This window comes from Panulirus ornatus, chromosome 56 (genome assembly GCF_036320965.1).
Source record: "Panulirus ornatus isolate Po-2019 chromosome 56, ASM3632096v1, whole genome shotgun sequence".
Taxonomy (NCBI): Eukaryota; Metazoa; Arthropoda; class Malacostraca; order Decapoda; family Palinuridae; genus Panulirus; species Panulirus ornatus.
Window position 1 is genome coordinate 33,445,748 of NC_092279.1, and position 9,367 is coordinate 33,455,114.

The following is a 9,367-nucleotide window of genomic DNA, read 5'->3' on the forward strand; positions in this document are numbered from 1 at the left end:
CCTTAAGTATAATAATCCAATAAGACCAATCATAAATTCAGTTGGATCTGTAACATGCAAGTTATTAAGATGATTTTCGAAACAATTATAACTCTTTCTGGGCACAGTGTACAGTAAGTGTAGATCTGAGCAACAAATGAAAATGATTAGAAATTTACTGAGTATAAACTTGTAAGCTGCCATGTTATGTCCCTTTTCGCTAATGTTTCCACTCTGATTTTCTCCCAGATACTGTTGGTTCAAATGTTGATGGAATTTCTTGTAGTTATATTGCCAAACTGAGTAAAGTATATGTAGATGATTTATCATTTATCTTTATTGCAAGATATCTTAGATAGAGGTTTAGCATGGCTATGGTTAACCCCTTACCTCCTATGCTTGCAGGCTTGCATATGAAATATTGTGAACAAGATTTTGTTAAGCAATATAAAGCTAAAAAATATTCATTGGTCTAGATATGCTAACGACTTTCATTGCTTATCTGAGAAACATCGCAGATGTCTGACCGATACTGCCAAAACTGAAAAACGTCTAATCTGATAATTCACTGATGAAGAATATAACTAAAGTCACATTTTCTTGGGTTTTGATATGATTAGAAATAAGAATATAGATGACAAAAGTAAAGTGTACCAAAACCATCAAAGCATCATATCAGGGTTTGTATTCTGATCATTATATCAATGTTCAGTATTCATTATTCATTTCTATGTTTTAAGAGCTTATAAGGTCGAAGAACTCGAATTTTTAGGTGATAAGACGAAGATTCCATTAAAGATAAAAAAAAAGCTCCCAATATATATATATATATATATATATATATATATATATATATATATATATATATATATATATATATATATATATATATATATATATACATAAGTATACTTATGTAAGTAGGAGAGATGATGGCCAGAGAGCGTTATTGGATTACGTGTTAATTGACAGGCGCGCGAAAGAGAGACTTTTGGATGTTAATGTGCTGAGAGGTGCAACTGGAGGGATGTCTGATCATTATCTTGTGGAGGCTAAGGTGAAGATTTGTATGGGTTTCCAGAAATTTGGCTGTTAATGTGCTGACAGGGGCAGCTGGAGGGATGTCTGATCACTATGTTGTGGAGGGAAGAGGGAATGTTGAGGAGAAGAGGGTGGTGAGAGTAAGTGAGGTAGTACCAGGAGAGATTGAGTACAGAATAGCAAAAGTAGAGAGCAAATGATGTAAGGGGAGTGTAGGAGGAATGGGATGTATTTAGGGAGCAGTGATGGCTTCCGCAAAATATGCGTGTGGTATGAGAAAGGTGGGAGGTAGCATATTAGAAAGGGTAGTGAATGGTGAGATGAAGAAGTAAGATTGTTAGTGAAAGAGAATAGAGATGCGTTTGGACGACTTCTGCAGGGAAGTAGTGCCAATGACTGGGAGATGTATGAAAAATAGCGGCAGGATGTCAAGAGAAAGGTGTAAGAGGAGAAAAAGAGGGCAAATGAGAGTTGGGGTGAGAGAGTATCATTGAATTTTAGGGAGATTAAAAAGATGTTTTGGAAAGAGGTATATAAATTGCGTAAGACAAGAGAACAAATGGGAACATCAGTGAAGGGGGCAAATGGGGAGGTAATAACAAGTAGTGATGAAGTGAGAAGGAGATGGAGTGAGTATTTTGAAGGTTTGTTGAGTGTTTTGATGATAGAGTGGCAGATATAGGGTGTTTTGGTCGAGGTGGTGTGGGAAGTGAGAGGGTTAGGGAGAATGATTTGGTAAACAGAGAAGAGGTAGTGAAAGCTTTGCGGAAGATGAAAGCCAGCAAGGCGGCGGGTTTGGATGGTATTGCAGTGGAATTTGTAAAAAAAAAAAAGGGGGGTGACCGTGTTGTTGACTGCTTGGTAAGGATATTCACTATATGTATGGATCATGGTGAAGTGGCTGAGGATTGGCGGAATGCATGCATAGTGCTATTGTACAAAGGCAAAGGGGATAAACGTGAGTGGTCAAATTACAGTGGCATAAGTTTGTTGAGTATTCCTGGGAAATTGTATGTAAGGGTATTGACTGAGAGGGTAAAGGCATGCACAGAGCATCAGACTGGGGAAGAGTAGTGTGGTTTCAGATGTGTTAAAGGATGCTTGGATCAGGTGTTTGCTTGAAGAATGTATGCGAGAAATACTTGGAAAAACAGATGGATATGTATGTAGCATTTATGGATCTGGATAAGGCATATGATAGGGTGAATAGAGATGCTTTGTGGAATGTTTTAAGAGTATATGGTGTGGAAGGTAAGTTCCTAGAAGCAGTGAAAAGTTTCTACCAAGGACGTAAGGCATGTGTACGAGTAGGAAGAGAGGAAAGTGATTGGTTCCTAGTGAATGTCGGTTTGCGGCAGGGGTGCATGATGTCTCCATGGTTGTTTAATTTGTTTACGGGTGAAGTGGTTAGGGAGGTGAATGCAAGAGTTTTGGAGAGAGGGGCAGGTATGCAGTCTGTTGTGGATGAGAGGGTTTGGGAGTTGAATCAGTTGTTGTTCGCTGATTATACATCGCTGGTGGCTGATTCGGATGAGAAACTGCAGAAGTTGGTGGCTGAGTTTGGTGAAGTGTGTGAAAGAAGAAAGTTGAGAGTAAATGTGAACAAGAGCAAGGTTATTAGGTTCAGGAGGGTTGAGGGACAAGTTAACGGGGATGTAAGTCTAAATGGAGAAAAGCTGGAGGAAGTGAGGTGTTTTAGATAAATGGGAGTGGATTTAGCAGCAGATGGAACCATGGAAGAGGAAGTGAGTCACAGTGGGGGAGGGAGCGAAGGTTCTGGGAGCATTGAAGACTGTGTGGAAGGCGAGAACGTTATCTCGGAGAGCAAAGATGGGTATGTTTGGAGGAATAGTGGTTCCAGTAATTTTCTATGGTTGTGAGGCATGGGCTATAGATAGGGTTGTGCGGGCGTGGGTGGATGTGTTGGAAATGAAATGGTTGAGGACAATGTGTGGTGTGAGTTGGTTTGATCGAATAAGTAATGAAAGGGTAAGGCAGATGTATGGTAATAAAAAGCGTGTGGTTGAGAGAGTAGAGGAAGGTGTGTTGAAATGGCTTGGACACATGGAGAGAATGATTGAGGAAAGATTGACAAAGAGGATATATGTGTCAGAGTTGGAGGGAAGAAGAAGCGGGAGACCAAATTGGATGTGGAAGGATACAATGAAAAAAGATTTTGAGCGATCGGGGCCTGAACATACAAAAGGGTGAGAGGCGTGCAAGAAATAGAGTGAATTGAAACGATGTTGTATACTGGGGTCGACGTGCTGTCATCGGGCTGAGCCAGGGCATGTGAAACGTCTGGAGTAAACCATGGAAAGGTCTGTGGGGCCTGGATGTGGAAAGGGAGCTGTGGTTTTGGTGCATTGCACATGATAGCTAGAGACTGAGTGTGAAAGAATGTGCCCTTTTTTGTCTGTTCCTGGCGCTGCCTCACTGGAGGGGGAAATGATATTTCATGTGTGGCTGATTGGCGACGGGAATTGCGTGGAGGCAGCAAGTTTGGATATGTATATGTGTATATATGTATATGTCTTTGTATGTAAATGTATGCATACGTTGAAATGTATATGTATGTATATGTGAGTGTGTGGGCGTTTATGTATATATAATTGTGTATGTGGGTGGGCTGGATCATTCCTCGTCTGTTTCCGAGCGCTACCTCGCTAACGCGGGAGACGGCGGTTAAGTATAATAAATGAATAATATAATATATATAGGAGTGACGTCTGCCAGTCTCCAGTCCTGTGGGACTATTCCATCCTGAGAGATTCACTGAAAATCTTGGTTAATGGTCCAGCAATTTCGTGTTTGATGGTCTTAATCATTCGTGGATAATCGAAACGATTTGGACCTGGGCTTTTATTAGTCTTCAACTTGTATGTGTGTGTGTGTGTGTTACATACGTGCATATAGGTACAGACGTGCATATAGGTGCAGATTTCATTTATGCCTACATTCCCAGTCACACCTCAGCTGCATCTGTTGTTGCCACGGTCACGTCGTAGCAACAAGGAAGATGACGACGGCAGGAGTCTGCACCACAAGGACAGATGAGTGGGTCATCTATATTATAGCTCAGTTGTTCTTGGCGATGTAGCACACGGATATTTTTCATCTGTCATCATTTTCAGGTGTTTTTAATGCTTAATGGCAGCCTTACAGTTTTCTATTAAGCATCAGAAATGAAAGTCGACGTATGTATCCCACGAAAGCAAATCACTTCCCGTTTGGATACAGGACTTAATGTCTTCCCTTGTCGTCTCAAATTTACGTGGTATTTGTTGGCTTCATACTTGGAAGCATGAATATTGTCGAGCATCTGAACACTTCTGGTTACATGGCATTACAACAGGAAATCACGTAAAGGTTATTTCCAGTTAGTGTCATCGATACAAACTGAACCTGATAGAGAAAGTTTTACTCACCCATTCATCGCCTGGCAAATATTTATCGACAGCGACGATCGTATTCATTGATGCTCCCGCCAAAACCATGTCTGCTTGAGGTTTGCATTGTTAAAACTCACTCTGACGGTAAACCCTGGGCGAGCATCAGGGCCAGGCAGTGGCCACAGACGATCCTCAATCGTGTGGCAGCAGCCGTGAGGTTCAGTTGTGCAGATCACAGCGGCTGAGGCATCTCTCCTGGACTTCCTGCTGAGCCAGAGACACACCTGACGGTATGTTACCTGTTGTATGGCAGAGCTGATGACAGAAGCAGATGTTCCGTGGCTTATTCGAATTTCGCTGTACATATTCACTCCCTCATTGCTCGATCTATCGTCCGCAAGAATGGGTTTGTAGCTTCCATCGGATTTTCCGGATATCATATATGACGGTTCTTTGTCTGAACGGAGATCTAACAACACCAGATGTAGTCTCAAAGATGCCGCCTTTACTTGAATAACATTAAAGCAGGAGACAAGAAAAATGCGTTCATGAACGGCAGGTATTACAGATTTGCCTGATGAGGAATTTACTAGTTCACACTAGCGAAACTCCTCACATCGTCTTTCATCACGTCTAGTCCATTACTTGGTCAACTAAATTTCATATGAGAACGATTTGCTAAAGTGTTTGTTTGCAGTAAGGGAGGAAGATATGTCATGTGTGTCATACACCTTTGACAGAAGACTTCCCTGGCATACATAGAACACATGTGATCTGGAAACTTAGGAAAATCCATTCAAAGTTTTCTTGTACGTAGAGAATTGTTGCTCTCAAAACTGTACCAAAGTAACAAATGATATTGAGACTTTTAAAATTTTCTGATCAATGAGAAATCACATGAGAGATGTGTGTATTCCTCATCATAATGCATGTCTAAATGTTAGAGTTAAAGCAACAAGAAATGAGATAAACGTTCAAGCAACATTATCGCAACATACCATTGGACTATGATCAACATTATTGACTATGATCAACATTATTCGACTATGATCAACATTATTGACTATGAAAAGCATTACATAAGATTGATAAGTAACACTTTGTGGGCAGTTTGGGTTAAATGTACACACTGGAGCCTGACAGTAAAGTAACTATATCACACCATACTTATATCATTATGTCACACCATACTTGACCAAAAGACACAATGCTTACTGACAATACATTATGCTTTATCAAGAGACATCCAACTTTATCACACCTCACAATACTTTATAAGACATACAATACTTTATAAGACCACACTTCATCACACTTCATCTCACGACACTGTACATTATCCTTCTGTCACACGACATCATACTTTATCACAAAACACTATATCTTATCAAACTTCACCATGATATAGATATGATACGAAGTTTATCATAAGATAAACTTTTTTACATGACGCATTACTTTGTTACATTACATCATACTTTATTACACAACACATTGCTTTATCACAAGACACCATACTTTACCACAGAGTACCAAAATTTATCACACCGCACCATACTTTTTCACAGTAACCACACTTTATTACACGACATAATGTTTTATGACATTGCACCATACTTTATTACATGACACTACACTTTATCACACAGAACAACACTTTATCATACAACTCAGTTTCATGAAATCATATTTCATGACATGACACCATACTTTATGACACAACACCATACTCTCACATGCCTTCACATTTTATAACACAACATTTCTCATTACAAGATGACGTACATTATAGTAAACCATACTTTATCATCGCACGAAACCACTGTTTTTCACAACGCATTCAATCAAACGACACTATACATAATGACACGACACCATATGTTATTCACGAGACCATACTTTATTTCAAGACACTATCCTTTATCACATGACACCATACTTTATCACACGACACCATACTTTATCACATGACACCAAACTTTATCACACGACACCATACTTTATCACATGACACCATACCTAATCATATGATACCATACTTAATCACATGATATCAAACTTTATCATATGACACAACACCCATTCATACAGAACCACATTCTATCACCCGACACCATACTCTAATACACGACTCCATACTTTATCATATGACATTAATTCATCATAATAAAAGGTACTTTATCATATCTTGCTTTATCACACGACCCCATACTTTATAGAAAACACCATACTTTATCACACGATGCCATACTTTATAGAAAACACCATACTTTATCACACGACACCATACTTTATAGAAAACACCATACTTTATCACACGACACCACACTCTATAGAAAACACCATACTTTATCACACGACAGCATACTTTATCACACGACACCATACTTTATACAAAGCACCATACTTTATCACACGACAGCATACTTTATCACACAACACCGTACTTTATAGAAAACACCATACTCTATCACACGACACCAAATTTTATAGAAAGCACCATACTTTATCACACGGCATAATACTTTATAGAAAGCACCATACTTTATCAAACGACACCATGCTATATAGAAAACAAAATACTTAATCACACGACACCATATTTCTTATCACGCGTTACTATGTTTCATTACATGACAGCTTACCTTGTCAACCAACACCAAACTTTATCACACTTTCAGTATCACCAACCATTATATCATCATACGACACTATAACTTATGACACCGCACTCTATCACAAGATAACATTCTATATCACACAACACAACACTTACCATAATTCATCACATAACACCATGAATTATCACATACCATATTTTATCACAAGACACCATGCTTTGTCACGACACGCCACTTTATCATAAGACACCATACTTTATCACATGACATCACACTTTATCACAAAACAATAGACCTTATCACACGACACAATTCTATATCACATTGCACCATATTTTATCACACGGAACCTAACTTGATCACACACCAGGCTTTATCACGCGAAAATAAACTTTATTAAGAACAACACATTATCACAGAACAACATACTGTCTCACAAGACTCCCTGCTTCATCACGTACAACCAGCTCTTACCACAAGACACCAGACTTTTATCACACATGACCATATTTTATGATATGACACCACATTTCACACACGACACCATACTTTCTCACATGATAACTGCAATGGAAGAAAATGATGATATAATTGGTATTTCAGAATCTTGGCCAGATAATTGAAATAGATATTTCCTGGACGAATACGCCATCTCTGGAGATACTTTTAACTGAGTGGGGAAATATAGTGGATGATGGTGTCCTGATTTTTCTTAAACCTTTTCTAAGTCCTGTGCTGAAAAATGTTGTTGTTGATGATATCGACTTCATTTTTGTAGAAATCAAAGATAAGTTTCGAAGCAAGATAACATTAGGCAGACGAAAGACTGTATGATCAAGTTGCAGAAATTAGCGATGAAATCGATTCGTTCAATACAGGAGATTTTAACATACCATTACCTACGTAGGGAGAATCCTTTTCCAGTAGCTTGGGTATAGACTTCACCTGAATCTGCTTAATAGTACAGTTCTACAATTAGCGGATAGTCCTACGCGCGACGAGATTATATTAGATTTAGCTTTGATTACAAATAAGGATCATGTTAACGAGGATGGAGTCGGAGAAAAGTTTAGCACAAGCGATCACCGGCGAATTATTTTAACGTTAACTTCTAACATTGCCTGTAATGCTGGTCAACATGAGAGTCGCGAGAAAATACCAAAATTTGTATTTGAAAATCATAAAGATCTTCATATTGCTCTTGAAAAGCAAACTTGTGACAATGCTATAATTGAAAGCGATATGGACATTGTTTGGGAGAGTTTCAGCAAAACTTTCGAAGCAGTGGAGGGGTTATATAATACGTTATCACACGACACCAAACATTATCAGTAGACACCATATTTCATCACAAGACACCGTATGTTACCATATGACACAAAATCTATCACACATTCTCTCAAGACACCATACTACATCTCACGACACCATTCTTTAATACGCGGAACTAATGATTTATCACACTTAACCATTCTTCATCACACAACACTACAGTTTACCAAAAGAAACCATACTTTATCACACATGATCACAGGACATCATATTCTCAGAAATCATACTTTATCATAACACTGTACCTTATCACAAGACGCCGTATTTCATTTCAGAACATAAACGTTTATCGCAGGATGCCTTACTTTATTAAACAACAACCTACTTTATCACAAGACACCATCCTTTATCACTCGACACTATACTGTATCACTCGACACTATACTGTATCACTCGACACTATACTGTATCATACAGAACCACGCATTATCAAGCACCATACAGTGTAACACGTCAGCATGCTTCATCACAAAGTAGCGCTTTTTATCACACGTTATCATATTTCATCACAAGCCGTAACACCATAATCTGTCACAAGTCACCATGTTTTGTTACACAATGCCATACTTTACGAAACAGTACCATACTTGATCATATAACGCCATACTTTACCACAAGACGTCATGATTTATGACATGACACAGCATTTCATCACGACACCATGCTTTAATACACGACACCATACTTCAATTTATTGCACGACACCATAATACACGACACCATACTTCAATTTATTGCACGACACCATAATACACGACACCATACTTCAATTTATTGCACGACACCATAATACACGACACCATACTTCAATTTATTGCACGACACCATAATACACGACACCATACTTCAATTTATTGCACGACACCATAATACACGACACCATACTTCAATTTATTGCACGACACCATAATTTAAGCAGAAGCCTCAATACTTTACCACATGACACCATACTCTATCACAGATCACCACATGTTATCAGGCGGTACCATGTCTTATAACGAC